Consider the following 19598-nt stretch of genomic DNA (forward strand, 5'->3'; position numbering starts at 1 on the left):
AAGCTATTAGAACTAATAAATGATTCAGTAAAATTGCAGGATATAAGATAAATATACAGTAATCTGTTGCTTTTCTATACACTAACAATGAACTATCAGGAAGAAAAATTAAGAAAACAATCCATTTGCAATTGCATCAAAAAGAATAAAATACCTAGGAATAAATTTAACCAAGGAGGTGAAAGACCAATACTCTGCAAACTCTAAGACATTGCTGAAGGACACTGAAGATGATACAAATAATGGAAAGATATCCTGTGTTCATGGATTGGAAGAATTAATATTGTTAAAATGTCCATACTACTCAAAGAAATCTACAGATTTAGTGTAATCCCTGTCAAAATACTCATGACATTTTCCACAGAACTGGAACAAATAATCCTAAAATTTGTATGGAATCACAAAAGACCCTTAATAGCCAAAGCAATGTTCAGAAAAAAGAATGAAGGTGGAGGTACCATGATCCTTGACTTTGGAGTATGCTGCAAAGCTACAGTATTCAAAGCAGTATGGTACTGGCACAAAAACAGACACACAGATCAATGGAACCAAATAGAGAGCTCAGAAATAAACCCATGCACATATGGTCAATGAATCTATGACCAAGGAGAAAAGAATATACAATGGGGAAAAGACAGTCTCTTCAACAAGTAGTATTGGGAAAACTAGAAAGCTACAGGAAAAAGAATGAAATTAGAACATTTTCTCATACCACATACAAAAATAAACTCAAAATGAATTAAAGATATAAATGTAAGATCAGAAACCATAAAACTCCTAGAAGAAAACAGGCAGTACACTCTTTGACATAGGTCTTAGAGTTTTGTTTTGTTTTTTTTTGGATCCGTCTCCTTGGGCAAGGTAAACAAAAGCAAAAATAAACAAATGGGACATAATAAAGCTTAAAACATTTTGCACAGCAAAGGAAACCATCAACCAAATGAAAAGGCAACCTACCTACTGAATGGGAGAAGATATTTGCAAATGATATGTCTGATAAGGGGTTAATATCCAAAACATACAAAGAACTAATATAACTCAATATTAAAACAAACAACATCATTAAAAAATGGGCAGAAAACCTGAATAGGCATTTTTCTAAAGAAGACATACAGATGGCTCACAGACACATGAAAAGATGCTCAACATCACTAATTATCAGGGAAATGCAAATCAAACAAATGAGATATCACCTCACAACTGTCAGTATGGCTATTGTCAAAATGACAAAAAATGTTAAGTGTTGATGAGGATGTGTTGAAAAGGGAACCCTCGTGCACTGTTGGTGTGACTGTAAACTGGTATAGCAACTATGGAAAACAGTACGGAAGTTCCTTAAAAACAGAAAAATAGAACTGCCGTATGATCCAGAAATTCCACTCCTGGGTATATATCCAAAGAAAACAAAATTTGAAATTTGAAAAAAATATATGCACCCTAATGTTCACAGCAGCATTATTTACGATAGCCAAGATATGGAAGCAACCTAAGTGCCTGTCAATAGATGAATGTATAAAGAAGAAGTGGTGTGTATATATATATATATATATATATATGTATATATATATATATATAATATACAATGAAATATTAGCCATAGAAAAGAATGAAATTTTGCCATTTGCAGCAGCATGGATTGAGCTGGAGGGTATTACGCTTAGTGAAATAAGTCTGACAGAGAAAGACAAATACTGTATGTTATCACTTATGTGTGGAATCTAAAAAATTTAAAAAATGAACAAATAATAAAACAGAAACAGACTCACAGATACAAAGAACAAACTATTGGTTACCAGTTGGAAGAGGTGTGAAGGGAGGGGCAAAATGCGGGAAGCAGATCAAACTACTAGGTACAAAATAAATTAGATACAAGAATGGGAATAAGACAGCACAGGGAATATAGTCAATATTTTATAATAACTTTAAATGGAGTATATTCTATAAAAATATGGAATCACTGTTGTATACTTGAAACTAATATAATATTGCTAAGTCAGCTATACTTCAATTAAAAATAAATAAATAAATAATTTTAAAAAAGCTTTTAACCCATCTTCTTGTGTACTTATAGCAGAGTTTTTCTGTAGTATAATCCCTGGAGTGAACTCATGAGGTCATAGGGATACACATACTTAAATAATGCCAAATGGTTCCCAGGATGGTGGCACCAGCTTACACCATCAGCTCACTGAATGGTGGTTCTTGCTTTCCTGATATTTACTAGAAGAGGTATTTTAAAAAATCTTTTTTTTAGGGTGTAAAGGTAGTGCCTCATTGTTGGTTTAGTTTGCAGTTCTCTGCTTACTACTGAAGCTGATCATCTCATTTTATACTTCTTAGTCATTCATATTTCCCTTTTCATGATTTGCCTTTTCCCCAGTCTCTTTTCCATCCATTTCAATAGTTTTCTTCATCCTCTGCAGAAATAGCACTTTTCAAGGTTATGAATGACTCTATGTCGGCAATTCCAAAATTTAATTCTCTGTTATTATCTAATTCAAACTTTCAGCAGCGTTTGACACAATTGTTTACTTTTTTTTGCTTTATTTATTTTTTAACATCTTTATTAGAGTATAATTGCTTTACAATGGTGTGTTAGTTTCTGCTGTATAACAAAGTGAATCAGCTATAGATATACATACATCCTCATATCTCCTCCCGCTTGCGTCTCCTTCCCACCCCTCTAGGTAGACAAAAAGCACTGAGCCGATCTCCCTGTGCTATGTGGCTGCTTCCCACTAGCTATCTATTTTACATTTGGTAGTGTATATATAAGTCCATGCCACTCTCTCACTTCGTACCAGCTTACCCTTCCCCTGCTCCCCATGTCCTCAAGTCCATTCTCTATGTCTGCGAACTTTTTTGAAACACTCCTCTGGTTTCCTTTACACTATACTCTTTTGTTTCCTCCACCCTTGTTCACTTTTGCATTGGCTACTTCTCAGTCTCTATTGATGATTCTTATTCTTAGGTACACTCTAAATATTAGAAATCACCAGAGGTTCAGTCCTTAGCCCTTTTCTCTACCTGCATTTCCTCCCTAGTTGATCTCATCTAGTCTCATAGCTTTGAATAGCATTTATATTCACGTCTTCCATCATCATCATCATCAGCGTCATCATCATCATCACCATCACAGATAGTAAGTGTTGAGTATTTACTATGTGCCAGACACTACATTCTAAGTGCATTACATTCATTTAATCTTCCCAATGTAAACTAACTAGAATGTAAGTTCCATGAGAGTGGGAACCTTATCTTTTATACTCATAGTGTCTGAGACAAGGAAGGTGCTCAACAAATTACTGTTGAAAGAATGAATGAAATTTTGGAAATACTAGAAATAAGAATTCCAGCAAATAAACTTTAAAAATTATGTATCTAAGATTAAAGTGGATGGAACTGAAAGAGTTGTGCAGTTTTCATTGGTAACACCTAATATGTATCTTGGCATTAAAAGGCAAGTTTCTTATAAATATGTTATTTTATTTCAATAGACGCTTATTGACTACCTACTCTGTTTAGGTAGGATCCATGCTAGCTAGATTCAGCGTACAAATATCAATAAGATATATTTCCTTGTCCTTAGAGAAATTATAAGCAAGTGTCTCATTTTCCTTTATGAATGATAGATTATGTTTTAAATTACAAATCAATAACTCCTTTAAACTTAAACCTGTTTTACTTTTCTATAATTTTAAATGATTTTATTTAGTTATGTTGTTAGTTAATTACGTGGCTGAAGTTGTGGGATTTCTGATCAGACATAACTGATGTGAATGAACACAATCAGTATTTTGCATTTAGATGTCATCTATATGTATAAATTATTGTACCACAGTTTGATGAGCTTAGTGCTTCACAAAAGTAATATATCACTTAATTTTTTACATGAGCATTAACAGAGAAAACCTTTACAGATTTAAGAATCTATACCAATAATAGAAGAAAGTTCTTTAATGAGTATTCAACTATATCAATTGCAAATTAACATATTTTAACTTAAGCAAACATTTCATAAAGCTCAGATGGTGAATACAGCCACTTGGAAAGTTCATTTCATTTTAGGGTTTATATTTCAGAGGTTTAATTCACATCTATTCTGAAACAAGTATACTTGAAGTACATTAACATTTTCTGCATAATGCCAGAAGGGACTGAAATAACATTTGGAGATTTTTATAAATCAGATGATAGAACAGGTGTGGCTATACAGCTAATAAGTTATAATTTGGTCCAGATGTAGTTATATTAAAATCAGAAAATTATTTATCTGGGTCTGTGTGGGGAGGGGAGAGTGGATTAAATTAAGCTAAGAAGGTAATCAGATATTTAAAATTTGGAAATAAATTTTCTTCTAATACCAAGGATCAAGAATTTGCTTCAGAATGCAAAAAAGATGCTTCTAAACTTCCACTGTATTTTTTATTCTGAAGACTAAAACCAGCCAAATATAATATAAAGATAATTGTCACTAATGGGGGCTTATAAAATATTACAAATCATGGATGGATAAGGTAGAAGGAGTCTTAAATTCTAAAAATCATTTAACCACTCTTTCTCAACTGGCAATCTTCATGATTTAGAAACTTCTGAATACAATAGAACATTACTTTGTTTTCTGATAAATTTGTACAAATAAGTAAATTCACAAAATTATATATATCTCATTATTTTATGTATGTACAAATTTTATATATGCATTTATATATTATTTTATATATAAAATAATGAGATTTTTCAAGACTGAAATATATTAGTAATAGATATGGATAGCCTAGAGTGAAGTAAGTAGGAAGGGACAGGGACTTATATTGAACAGAATATTAGCTGAAAACATGTATGGGATTAAAAAAGAAAAAGACAGGGTTAATAATAAAGTAAATGAATAAATGGAATAGAGAGAAGTTTAGATCTAAAAATATTTAAGAGATTTTCAAATAAAGTCACATAATCATATAAACATCAACTTTCTTTAATTAGTGTGTTTTACAATCAGAATGCTTACAGAGACTGTGTGCAGCACTGATTCTATGCAAACTGGAAAGGAGATGGAGTGCATCTTCAGCCACACAGAGTACTGATTCTTTTTGCTGCTCCCTTTCTCCTTGTTGTGCTGGGATGGCAGCAAAATAGGCAAAGGGCAAGAATTTCTTCCAAAGAATGTTTTCATGCTACAAAACTACTTTGTGCTAATTGCATTTAAAAATTCTACCATGGGGGGCTTCCCTGGTGGCGCAGTGGTTGGGAGTCCGCCTGCCAATACAGGGGACACAGGTTCATGCCCCGGTCTGATCCCACATGCCGCGGAGCGGCTAGGCTCGTGAGCCATGGCCGCTTAGCCTGCGTGTCTGGAGCCTGTGCTCCGCAACGGGAGAGACCACAACGGTGAGAGGCCTGCGTACCGCAAAAGAAAAAAAAAAAAAATCTACCATGGGGACTTCCCTCGGAGTCCGGTGGTTAAGACTCTGTGCTCCCAATGCAGGGGGCACAGGTTCGATCCCCGGTTGAAGAACTAAGATCCTGCATGCCACACCGTGCATACCACATGGACATGGCCAAAAATAAAATAAAAATAAAATAAAATGTCATTCTATTGTCGCCGGGTAGCTATTAAATAAAATAAAATAATAAAAAGTCTACCACACAATTACATAATTTAAAGGTAGCAAGCATAAAACCAAAGATATTTTATAACTTTAAGTATGATCTGAAGGCAACACTAACATATATGTGAAAAGATTTAGCTATGGGGATGTTTATTCCAATATTTTAACAGAAAAGAGTATAAACAATTGTCCAAAAATAAGATATGATTAAAAATTATGATTCATCCAAATCCAGAATATTATATTTTTGACATGGAAAGGTTTCATAATGGAAGAAATGGAGGAGATGGATATTATAAAACTCTATTATTCCACTCATAAAAATATATATTTTCAAAACAGAAAGTCTAGGAGGATACATATCAAATGTTTATAAAACTATGCAAATGTTGGAATTTCCTAATCAATAGTGAACATGGCTTATTTTGGTAATAGAGAACAAAAGAATCATATTAAGGTGGCCTAACACTGAACAACATAATATACATATACCCGTCTTACAACCTATTTCATAACCTATCAAGCATTTGTGTAACCCACCACCAGGTGTCTACTATTCTCTGGACCTCTTCTGCCTTCCCCTTACAGAAACTTGTTTTTACTACCAGTATTGGAAGTACCTGGTATAGTAGCTTTCTCTGAAGTATAAGTTAATATAACAATGTGTATGCTTTGATGCTCACAAGCAGTGGAGTTCAAGCAGTTAAGAGCCCAAGTTTTGGCAGCATAGCTCTGGACTCAGGTTCCAATTCTGCTGATTAGTGGCTGTTGCCTTGGGCAAATGACTTAACTCCTTTAAGCCCCAGTAATCTCATTTGTAAACTGGAGATAATAAAAGGTCTTAGCGCAGGAGGATTATAATAAGGGGGTACACAGTGGCTTCACTGTGTTTGACATGTGGTTAATGCCTTGTGAATGTTAGCTATTATTTAGACTGTAGTAGGAAAGCTACTTTACTTCATAGGAATGACTTTTTTTTTTTTAATTATGTAAGGAGAGTATTAGTGATTAGCTAGTAGGAAAGAGATGCTGGTAAGAAGTGAGACATTGAACAAGGGGCGGGGAAGGGGGATGGGTCATTTATTTCTCATTCAGTTAGTGTTGCTATTACTCATGGCCCATAAATGTGGATGATTTTTAAATGTCTATGAACAGCAGGTGTGCTGTGTGCCTGGGTGAGTCCATGTGTGAAAGAGTGGCTGTGAGTGTTGTCAGGAGTGTGTTCATATGGGTGTTAGGGATAGGGCAGAGGATCACTCCCTCCTCTCACTGGTTGGCTGAAGCTTTCCTGAGAATGCAGCATGCTTAATGTAGAAGCTATGTGTAATAGAGAAGATCTGCTCCTATTCAAGCCTAGACTTCATGATATAGGTGTCTAATTAATAATGCTGAATGACCAAACCAACTGACTGGTGACTGAATGGGCAGAAGATGACCTAGAAAGAGGACTGCATCACATTATGCCACAAGTACAGAATTGAAGAAAGAATAAATGGGTCAAGGAGTGGCCAAGATGGTGCAGTAGGAAAACCCTGAGGTCACCTCCTACCCATGGGCACACCAAAATTACAACTGTTTACAGAGTAATTATCTATAAGAATGACCTGAAGACTAACAGAAAAGATTTTCCACAACTAAAGATATAAAGAAGGAACTACAATGAGACAAATAGGAGGGGCAGAGAAACAATATAGTCAAGACCCACACTCTCTGGTAGGTGATCTGTAAATGGAGGGATAATAATAATTGTATTGGATATATGTATAAAGATATATGGCTAAAGATATATGGATAAAGAAGGATAAAGAAGGTGTGGTATATATATACAATAGAATATTCCTCAGCCCTAAAATATATGAAATCTTGCCATTTGCAACAACAAGGATGGTCTAAGGGGGTATTATGCTAAGTAAAATAAGTCAGACAAAGACAAATATGCATGATTTCACTGATATGTGGAATGTAAAAAACAAAACAAACAAAATGAAAACAGACTCATAGAGAACAAATGGGTAGTTGCCAGAGGGAAGGGGTAGGGGGCGGTGAAATAGGTGAACGGGATTAAGAGGTATAGATCTCCAGATACATGATAAATAAGTCACATGGATATAATATACAGCATTAGGAAGATGGTCCAAAATATTGTAATAACTTTATATGGGGACAGATGGTTACTAGACATTGTGGTGATCATTTCATAATGTCTGCAATTGTCAAATCATTATGTCATTCACCTGAAACTAACACAATATTGTAAGTCAGCTATATTTCAATAATGAAGAAAGAATGAATGGTCCAAATCTTTCTGAGAGAGGGAGACTTAGGAATTGAAGCAAAGGACAGAGTCCACAGGATTAAAAAAAAAAGATGTATAAAATTTAACCCAAGGACCTGGGGAGGATGGTGCAGTTAAGGAGAAGTCAGAGAAAGTGGTAAGGCTAAGACTTAGCCTTAAAAGAGAAAAACCATGCTGGAGGGGCAGAATGAGGAGAGGAAGAAGGTTGCAATGGCACAGGTGAAACATGACTAGATAATAAACCAGAATTACCACTATCTCAAAGGTGAGAAAGAAGTCTCAGAGAAGAGGTAACCACCCTAAGGAGTGGATGCTTAAGATCACTGTAGAACATTCTAAGATTCAAACATTTGTAAAATGGAGAAAATATGTAAAACAGAGATAATCTTTATAGGAAAGCTCAAAGTTGGAAGCAAATGAAAAATAAAGGAAACAAAGATAATCTTATAAGACACCAGTGATCAAAGACGAAGTGGCTTCTACAGGAGACCCTTGTTACTCTCCATATTCCAGTCGTGACCTGGTTTTACATAAGAACTCTCTGAGTTCTAGTTAAGACCATTTGGTTTGCAACTGGTCTAGAGTCCCTAGGATAACCAAGCAGCCCACAGTATCCCAATGTCAAGCTAGCCTCTTTTAAGAGCTGTTGGAATATCCTATGATAAACCATAATGGAAAAGAATTTGAAAAAGAGTATAAGTATAAGCTCCTTCCCTACCTCTACTCCTACTTCTTTCTCTTTGAGAAAACCTGTTTTTGAAATAAAGAATTTTTTTCCGTTAAAAAAAAAAAAAGAGCTGTTGGATATAGTAAAACTAAGGATCACTGCAAACCTCCTTGGTTTTCTGTTTGTAAAATCAGCACTTCATTTTTTGGAAGCCAAGGTTACATTATTCCTTCTGGAGGAGTTCAAGGCTTCAAAAGGAATCATAGGGCTGGTCAATTCACCACAGTGAACTCCCTGTGAAAATCATGCCTGGCAGGTAAGGTCAGAGTGGAACTCTGTTCAGAGACTCTTCCATCTGCCATGCAATAGATGACTCCTGAATTAATTACAGCCACTCCCTTCTTCAGCATCCTGTTCTAAGAGCAAGCAAACTGTTGTTACAACTAACCAATGCTGACTGTAAAATAAATTAGTGGAGGCAAAGGGACCTTTGGGTAAACAAATTAAAATTCATAGTTTTCCTTGGTCATTAAAGGAGCATTTAAGGAAATTCTACTACTTTTATCCTAAATATAATCATTTGGTTTGCTATCATACCAGAAAAACCACTTTAGAATGGTGGTTTAATATTTTCTATATGTGTAGTTATTTTGTGCTCCTACATTTTATCTGTTGATTCTCCTAACACTCCAAGGTAGTTAAGGAAAGCTATTATATTCCCATTTTATAGATGAAGTAACTGAGTCAAAGAAATCGATAATGTATCCAGAAGTCCTGTAAAAGGCATAAACTTGCCAGAAAGTGGAAGTGTTTGACTCCTGGACAGTATTTTTTTTTAAATGAACCATATCACTCATTTTGATTTCTTTCACTTTGAGGAGCTACTAATTAAGGAATGCAGTACTTACACATTCCACAACATGGATAAAACTCAAAAACATTATGGTAAGTCAAAGAAGCCAAACAAGAAAGATCATGTTATATGATACTATTTACATGAAATGTCCAGAACAGGCAAATCTATAGAGAAAGAAAGTAAATTAATTATTGGTGGGGAGGGGCAGGAGGGCAAAGGAAATGACTATTAATGACTAGGATGTTTCTTTTGGGGATGACAGAAATGCTCTAAAATTAGATCATGGTGATGGGTCATACAATTCTGTAAATATCCTAAAACCCACTGGGTTGTACTCTTAAAATGCACAAATTTTATGATATTTAAAATATTTCTCAATAAGGCTATTTTTAAAAAGTTCAAATAGGATGGTAAAACATTATGTGCAAAATAATTAATATTTGTGTATTATTTATTATACCAAAGAGCTTCCTGAAAGAAAAAAAATCCATCCAAAAGTGTTTTCACTAGGAATAAATATGAAACTTGGTCAAATAAATTTTAGGAAGAACATTAATGCTAAAGTGATTTTTCTGAACTGTGTCTTCCAATATTTGTGACTGCTGACAAAAAGTAAAGGACACTCTTTTCTATCAGGTGGAAGGAAAATCATTTAAGTAGACAGGTTTGTGGGTCACAATGACCTCTACGAGAAGTACTATCAATTGAGATAAATTATACATTTTGGAAGTTATATTAGTGTGAGCTAAACATAAAATTACAAAAGTTATGTAAATAAATCTTTAAAAGGGAACCAAGAATTTAGCCTCTAAAATTTCATTTTATAAGTTACTTTCCTATGAAAAAGATGAAAGTTTGGCATTAATAGTTAGGCTGCTAATTAGTGTCTATGATATACTCTTAAACCACTATTAAATATATGGACTAGACTTATCATATTACTTAAGTTTTCAAGCATCTATGTCTCAAAAGACAAAAGGGAAATGTCGGCAAAACGAAGTTAAAATTTTTATGTAGAAAAGTAACGATCATAAAGACTATATTCCTGAATAAAAGTTGAAATTGTTCAGCGGTGATTTAAAAGAAAAAAGTATCAATGTAGAAATACAAATATTTATGTAATATTGGAAACAAGCAAAAGGCATCAGAGTTAGGATAAGAATTACAGCCTATGAGAGCCCGGAAGGGCCTCCGAGGTCTTAGTCGAACCCATTAGTTACTTAGATGTGGACACATACTTATCAGGGCTAAATGTCATGTCAGAGCCACCTGGCTAATATATAGAGGGTTATCATCTTCTGATTCTTGGCCTAGCATGATTTCAATTAAGACCACATTGGTGGGGAACGTGGGTGAGGGGTAGAGGCTGGAAGACACAACAGACAGTTTAAAATGGAGAAAGATAAATTTATTCTAAAAGTAGGAGGTATGGGATTATGAAATATTAGAACTTTAAATTTTATTTATAAGTAAACACAATAATGACATAGTATTCAGCACAGGTTTAAAAATTCAGAACATATGGGGGCTTCCCTGGTGGCGCAGTGGTTGAGAGTCCGCCTGCCGATGCAGGGGACACGGGTTCGCGCCCTGGTCCAGGAGGATCCCACATGCTGCGGAGCGGCTGGGCCTGTGAGCCATCGCCGCTGAGCCTGCGTGTCCGGAGCCTGTGCTCCGCAACAGGAGAGGCCACAACAGTGAGAGGCCCGCGTACCGCAAAACAAACAAACAAACAAAAATTCAGAACATAAAAATATGTTTCATGTTAGTTAAAAGTATGACATGTTAACTCATTTATTAAGAGAACCTAAGAGAGAATAAGTAACAACTAACAGCATAAATAATAACAGGCCACAGTACAGAAGTTCAAGTGAGATGAATTAAGAGGTTGCAAGGTACAGGGGAAATAGATAGTAAATCGTTTGAATACTCTGAAAGAAAAAACAGGGGACAGAAGGTGGGACAGAAAATTAGCCTAGGAAAACAGAAGGGGAGCTATTCAACTAGGACTAGAAAAGAAGCCTTATTGTGATGCTTATCACTTAAAGCTGGTTCTGCAACTGTGGAGAAGCCAGTAACATGACTTGTAAGAAAGAATATAAAGAATGCAAATGCTTAGAATTGGACTTAAGATTATTAATTATAAAAGCCATTTACAAAGCTCATATTGAAAAGTCAATTTAAATACTTTCTATTGTATGCTTTGAACAAATAATTATGTTTCTTCAAACAAGACACAGGGAGAGTCAAGAGATGAGTAGTTTATCAGTCTGCCCTTATTTTCATTTGCCAAAAGAAAATCTAAAATGCTATGCCCATTATGTTAACCCAGTGATTTATCTGGGGAGAAGATATTCACTGTGATGCATGGTTTTTCCTCTTCTCAAATAATGGACATGATTTTGAAAAGATATTAATAAGCTGGAAAAGCTATCGATGATAATTATTGAGATAACAGAAAATCTTAAGCACATTAATTGGCTAGTAATAGAAAAATTAGGCAGGCATTTAAAAGAAAGCCGACTAAAGCAAGATTGTTGAAGTTCATGAAAATTATAAAAGTAAATGTCATAACATGGTAGAGAAAGTAAAAGTAAAGTAATTTGAATGGCAACAAAATTTGAGCTAGAGAAATTTATAGCAGATTCTTAATATAGAGGGCAAAAAAAAAAAAAAAAAAGGTTGTTAAGAATGGCTAAAATTAAGAGTGTTGGCACATATAACCAGTATGGAGCCAGGAGGTCAGACATCCAATGAAGACCTGTGAACAGGCGGAGAGCACCTGCACACCAGAAGTCAAAGTGAAATCGAGGCCAGCTGGCTGGCATGTGGTTAACGCTGAATAAATATTTGCTGAAAAATGAAGTTATTCTCAGGATATGGTCAGCCCAGCACCAACATATGGGAACAGATGAGTTGTGGTAAGAGGCTGGTTCAATGGATAGTGGGCAGAGATAAAGGCAGATTATAACAAATAGAAAATAGGTACTGAGAGGAGGGGAGCAGAGGGGCTGGCCTGGACCACTGGAGGTGGGAACACCTGTGAAAGTCCCCAATAGACCCTAGAGGGGAGAAGAAAGTGTACCAAGTATGGGAATACAACACTGCCAAGACCTGAGATGGAAACTTTGCTGTCTTTCCTGCACTTGTAGTTCTATAGCTTTCCTAAACCACTGTAACCACTTTTGTAAAATGAATTGGAGAGAAACAATACATTGGTGCAATCAGTTTGCCAGAAGGTACTTGTAGATAAAGTAAGAGGCATATTAATAAACATTTTTCTAAATGGTCTGACATTTCTACTGAGAACTTAACATGGGAATTAGATTCTTGTGGGGTAAAACAACAAAAACAACAACAACAAAACCTGGTGCCCTTCATGGATAGGTTCATAGGAAGTGGTACTTGTCATCTTGAATTAAGAGAAACTTTAATGATCCTGTCCACTCTGACATACCAGTTTTCAATGGTTTCAACCAAGAGAGAGGTGACAGATAGCCTTTTAAGATAGTTTCTTTCTCTGTTAACACAGTTTGGATATTGTTACCCATGGAGTGAATCTATTCTACACCAGCAGCAGAAACCCTAATTTAGTTTTGAAATTATGTGCCATTTTGCTCTGCAATTACACTGTCCTTTAGATGAATCTGTATTACATCTATAACTACCCAATCTCTACATGTAGAACTGAATAGATCAGCTGCACTTTATGCAACTGATCTATTTATAACACCCATTTATGATAAAAACTCTCCAGAAAGTGGGCATAGAGGGAACCCATTTCAACATAATAAAAGCCATATATGACAAAACCACAGCAAACATCATTCTCGATAGTGAAAAACTGAAAGCATTTCCTCTGCGATCAGAACAAGACAAGGATGTGCACTTTTGCCACTATTATTCAACACAGGTTTGGAAGTCTTAGCCGTGGCAATCAGAGAAGAAAAAGAAATAAAAGGAATCCAAATTGGAAAGGAAGAAGTAAAATTATCACTGTCTGCAGATGACATGATACTATACATAGAAAACCCTAAAGGTGCTACCAGAAAATGACTAGAGTTCATCAATGAATTTGCTAAAGTTGCAGGATATAAAATTAATACACAGAAATCTCTTGCACTCCTATACACTAACAATGAAAGATCAGAAAGAGAAATCAAGGAAACAATCTCATTTACCATCTCATCAAAAAAATAAATAAAATACTGGGGAATAAAACTACCTATGGAGGCAAAAGACCTACACTCAGAAAACTATAAGATACTGACGAAAGAAATAAAAGATGACACAAACAGATGTAGAGATATACCATGTTCTTGGATTGGAAGAATCAACATTGTGAAAATGACTATACTACTCAAAGCAATCTACAGATTCAATGCAATCTCTATCAAATTATCAATGGCATTTTTCACAGAGTTAAAGAGCAAAGAATTTTACAATTTGTATGGAAACACAAAAGACCCCGCATAGCCAAAGCAATCTTAAGAAAGAAAAATGGAGCTGGAGGAATCAGGCTCCCTGACTTCAGACTATACTACAAAGCTACAGTAATCAAGATAGTATAGTACTGGCACAAAAACAGAAATATAGATCAATGGAACAGGATAGAAAACTCAGAGATAAACCCAGGCACCTATGGACACCTAATCTATGACAAAAGAGGCAAGAATATACAATGGAGAAAAACAGTCTCTTCAATAAGTGGTTCTGGGAAAACTGAACAGCTACATGTAAAAGAATGAAATTAGAACACACCCTAGGATTTAGGATTAAAGACCTAAATGTAAGGCTGGATACTATAAAACTCTTAGAGGAAAACATAGACAGAAGACTCTCTGACATAATTTGCAGCAAGATCTTTATCAACCTACCTCCTAGAGTAATGAAAATAAAAACAAAAATAAACAAATGGGAGTTAATTAAACTTAAAAGCTTTTGCACAGCAACGGAAATCATAAACAAGACAAAAAGACAACCCTCAGAATGGGAGAAAATATTTGCAGGTGAAACAACAAAGGATTAATCTTCAAAATATACAAACAGCTCATGGTGCTCAATATCAAAAAAACAAACAATCCAGTTAAAAAATGGCCAGAAGACCTAAATAGACATTTCACCAAGGAAGACATACAGATGGCAAAGAGGCACATGAAAAGATGCTCAACATCACTAATTATTAGAGAAATGAAAATCAAAACTACAATGAGGTATCAACTCACGCCAGTCATAATGGCCATCATCAAAAAATCTACAAACAATAAATACTAGAGAGGGTGTGGAGAAAAGGGAACCCTCCTACGCTGTTGGTGGGAATGTAAACTGGTACAGCCACTATGGAGAATGCTATGGAGGTTCCTTAAAAAACTAAAAATAGAGCTACCATATGATCCAGCAATCCCACTACTGGGCATATACCCAGAGAAGAACATAATTCAAAAAGACACATGCACCCCAATGTTCATTGTAGCACTATTTACAATAGCCAGGTCATGGAAGCAACCTAAGTGTCCATCGACAGAGGAATGGATAAAGAAGATGTGGTACATATATATAACGGAATATTACTCAGGCATAAAAAAGAACAAAATAATGCCATTTGCAGCAACATGGATGGACCTAGAGACTGTCATACTAAGTGAAGTAAGTCAGACTCAGAAAGACAAATATCATATGATATCACTTATATGTGGAATCTAAAAAAAGGGTACAAATAAACTTATTTACAAAACAGAAATAGAGTTACAGATGTAGAAAACAAACTTATGGTTACTGGTGGGTAAGGAGGAGGAGGGATAAATTGGAAGATTGGGATTGACACATACACACTACTGTATATAAAATAGATAAGTAATAAGGACCTAATGTATAGCACAGGGAACTCTACTCACTGATCTTTAATGGCCTATATGTGAAAAGAATCTAAAAAGAGGGGATATATGTGTATGTATAACAGATTCACTTTGCTGTACACCTGAAATTAATACAACATTGTAAATCAACTATCCCCCAAAAATATTTTTTAAAAACTCTAAATAATGTTCCAAGTGATGGTATATGATAATTTATTACCCATTTCATTAGAGTTGGGAATAAATTACTCCTAATCACTCACTATTAAAAATATGATCTTTGCACATAAATAACGTTCTTCTGCAGTTTTCTAAACATAAATTCACAAAGAGATTACTTGATCACAAATATTTTTATGGGTTAGAGAAATATAATAACAATTTTTTATCACCAAAGGAAGGGAAGCTTTATCACTAAAGTCTTTGTACTAATTTAAAATGAGGTAAATGTTTTATTTTTGTTTAGTTATTGGTAATTCAATGTTTCTTGCTTGTTTACCAAGTTTCCTGTGTTCATTATCTGTTTCTGTTTTTCAACCATTTGCCTGCTTGGGGACTTGGAGTTTTCTCACACAGTTGAATAAATTCTTTATATGGTATGGATAGTAACACTTTGCATACCATATATGATACAAATATTTTTTTGTCCATCTTCTATTTTTAGGTTTGGCAGTTTTTGAATTCAGAGATTATATTTTTTTATAGGCAAAATCTGTTAATATTACTCTTTGCAATTTCCGAAGTGCTGCTTTATCCCTCTGCGATTAGGGTAAGTTCTGTATCTTTTTTTGGTGCTAGTTTTTCCTGTTATTTTTTTTTCTATTTAATTCGAGGTTTATTTGGGTGTATTTTGGGTTATTTTGTTTTAGTTACCCCTACACCACTTATTATATAATTTTGCTTTTCCCATTTGTTAATGATCCTTATATTAAAATAGATTCTACTTCTGTATTTGCTATTCTGTTCTAAAAATAACATTGCCATTTTTACAGCTTCTACACACTCCTATAATAACATATTCAAAATATGCTAGAGCTAGGCAGCCAAACGTGGTTCTTATTTCCAGACTATTTAAAAAATATGTTTTTTCCAAGATCTGACATGACAGTAATTGACACCAAGCAGCAGAAGCAGTAGAGAATTCATTCCAAGATCAATCTGTGTTCAAGACCATAGGAGTAAGTAGGGGATCGTGCAGGGTGTCCAGTGCTTTAAGGACACAGCAGCTGTACCCTTCCAGATGGTTCTTGTGGCATGATTTTGGCTGTGTTTCTGGCAGTTCTAGCTTCACGGTTTTCTAACCATCTTCTGGGCCTGATTCTTCCACCTTCTCAGAGATTCTGAATATATAAATAGTATCCCTTCAGTAAATTTCTTTGATGATTAGAGTTAGTTTCTGGTACTTGCAACTAAAAAACCTCACTAATGCTTAATCTATTCTATTCTATTCTATTCTATTCTATCTATTATATATATTTTTTACAAAGAGACGTTTTATTTGCATTGTTACAGCAACGCGTCCCAGGAGCGGACGGATCCTCAGCACACAGCTCACTGAGCTGCAAGCAATGAGTCAGAGGGAAACAATTATTGTACACAGTGCAGACAAAGGATCATCCCAAGCCTCAAAGAGAAGACGTAAAATCACTTTACAAAAAAGTAAATAAAAATAACACCCATTTTTCTATTTTAAAAAGTGCCATCTCTCGAGTGGCAGAGGATGGAAAGCCCCAGGACCCGGCGACCCAGTAGCCCTGATGCTCGAGGGGCCGGGCCTGCTCTGTTTTCTAAAGCTTAATATAAGCGTCCCAGATCTTCATCTTTCATACTCCTTCTCTACAATTTTCGTTCCTACTAATTTCTTCAGTGCGTCAGCCTCACAGCTACCAGCCTTCATCAAAACGTTAAGACCAGAGACTCCCTTTGTAAGGCTTAAATCTGAGTAAAGAGACAAAACACCGAATCTTAAAAAGTCAAAGGATAGTGGAGCCAGTGCCAATGCACTTCTTTTAAATTAAGGCATTTCTTTTTTTTTTTTTTTACTGTGCTACAATGTGAACATGCTTTTTCCTATTTTCCTTATTCTTATTGTTAAGCTTGTACCAAATTTTCCTCATCATAGGAACCACCTCGAGCACTTATTAAAAGTAGAGAGTCTTAGAATCTTGGAGATACTCAGTATGTTCCGACTGATATGCAAGAATGTTCATTTTCAATACGTCCCTTTATTATCCCCACACATGCATTTCCACAGTCCCAGATGTTCTTGTGGTCAGGCAATTTTGGAAAACACTGTCCTAGCTTTAATTCCTAGAAGACTTGCTAGGCCAATGGTCCATTTTTGTGAAAAGGGTAAAATCCACCACCTCTTTTTTTTTTTTTTAAAGGAAAAGGAGTTCAGTGTTTTCATATGCCTTTTTGGAATTGACAGAAATGATTAATGAGCTAACAGGCTTTGTCCCAACAGACACCTGGGTTTGAATCTCAGCAGTGTGACCATGGCCTACGTCTCTATGTCTGATAGGAAGAATAAAAGCTTTCACATTAGAATACTGTGAGGATTAGATAAGGGAAAATTAGTCAAATGCTTAGTGCTAGTCAAATGACTGACACAGAGAGAGTTCCTAGTTAGTGAAAATGTTTTCCCTTTCTTCTCTTGTCTTTATTCCCATAAATCACTTTTTTTTTCAAACATAGAAAGGTAGTTACTTGACTTAACCCTTAACTACCTGTTACATGCAATATAAGATATGTTCCCTAATGTCTCACTGTTCTTTTAAGAAACTAAAACATTCAAGGAAATGGCTTATCTTAGAAACCACATTAAAATGATGAAATAAAAGAGAAATAAGGATAATAATCTTTGGGGTGAATTGCATTTTTGGGAAAGTTATGTATAACTGTGAAATGGATATTTTAGCAAATCTGTCCTAAATTTGTTCTTCTCTCTGAAGTCTAAAATAATAGCATGGCATGGTTTTTACTTATAACTTCATTAATTTTTTAAATGAGTAATACATTCAAGTGGTTCAAAATATTTTTTAAAGTATCAAATATACAGCTGAAATTGTTACACTGATATTCATAATATAAATAGGACTATAATATTCTTTTCTTTTAATATCTTTGTCTTGATTGTGGTAACAGGGTTACCCTCGCCTTGTAGGGTGAGGTGGGAAATATTTCCAATTTTTGGTTGTTTAGAAAATATTGTGTAAAATTAGGATCCTCTGTTTCTTGAAAGTTGGTAGAACTTGCTTGTTAAATAATCTAGCCCTTTCCTGGTGAGAAGATATTGCTGCAATTTCTTGAACAGTTATAGGAACATTTAATTTTTCTGAGTAAGTCTTGGTAAGATATATTTTTCTAATAATATGTCCATTTCATCTAAGATTTCAAAGTTGTTGGCAGCGTTCACTTTTCTTTTTACTTTTTATCTGTAGTCACTGTTTCTGTTTCATGCCTTATATTTTTCATTTGTATCTTCTCTCTTCCTATGATCAAACTTGCTAGAGGTTTGTCTATTTTATTTTATTTTTTATCAATGTTTTGTTTTATTGATCCTCTTTATCATATTTTTGTTTTCTATTTCACTGACAGCTGCTTTTATTTTTATTGTATTTTTTCTTCTATGTTCTTTGAGTTTATTCCCTCCTTCTGATGTAAGTATTTAAAGCTATAGATCTCCCTCAAAGCACCACTTTGGCTACATCCCACAAGTTTTTGATGCATAGTGTTTTTTAATACCATTCAATTCCAGATATTTTATATTCATTATAATTTCTGCTTAAACCCCAAAGTTATTTAGCAGTGTGTTTTTGTAAAATTGTGAATGGTACAAGGATGCCCACTATCCCTATTCTAGTCAAAACTGTATATGAAGTCCTAGCCAGTATACATGTCATGAACAAACTGAGTGATCCAACTGAATAATCCTGAGGCCCAATGGAAAAAAAAAAAAGATAGGGAAATCTAACAAGCTTCCAGGTAAATGGATGAGTTATCTTTAAAGGAAAAAGAATAAGAGCTGTAGGTAGACTTCTCATTTGCAACACTGAAAGCTAGAAGTCAAAGCATTAGCATAAACAGTCTACTGAGAGAAAAGAACTCAAGTATTCTACACCTAGCTAAGTTAGCATTACATCCACCAAGTTGAGAATTATATTTTATTTTGAATTTCTAAGGAACATTTACAAAACCTGATCATGTACTCAACATAAAGAAAAGCTTAACAAATTCACAGAGGTATTATGTCACATTATTTAATCAGAATATCCCTAAGTTAAATAAATAATAAAAAAGTAACTCCCTTGCA

At 34.8% G+C, this 19598-nt stretch overlaps 1 protein-coding gene across 1 annotated transcript in view; it reads right to left on the reverse strand.

Moving 5' to 3' along the window:
• The window catches only part of LOC112397062 (uncharacterized protein MCAP_0864-like), a 235657-nt gene that overhangs the window by 74441 nt on the left and 141618 nt on the right, over window positions 1-19598 (reverse strand). The gene's annotated exons all lie outside the window — the stretch shown is intronic.

The sequence above is a fragment of the Neophocaena asiaeorientalis genome, unplaced genomic scaffold, assembly GCF_003031525.2.
Source record: "Neophocaena asiaeorientalis asiaeorientalis breed wild unplaced genomic scaffold, Neophocaena_asiaeorientalis_V1.1 scaffold556, whole genome shotgun sequence".
NCBI classification, from domain to species: Eukaryota; Metazoa; Chordata; class Mammalia; order Artiodactyla; family Phocoenidae; genus Neophocaena; species Neophocaena asiaeorientalis.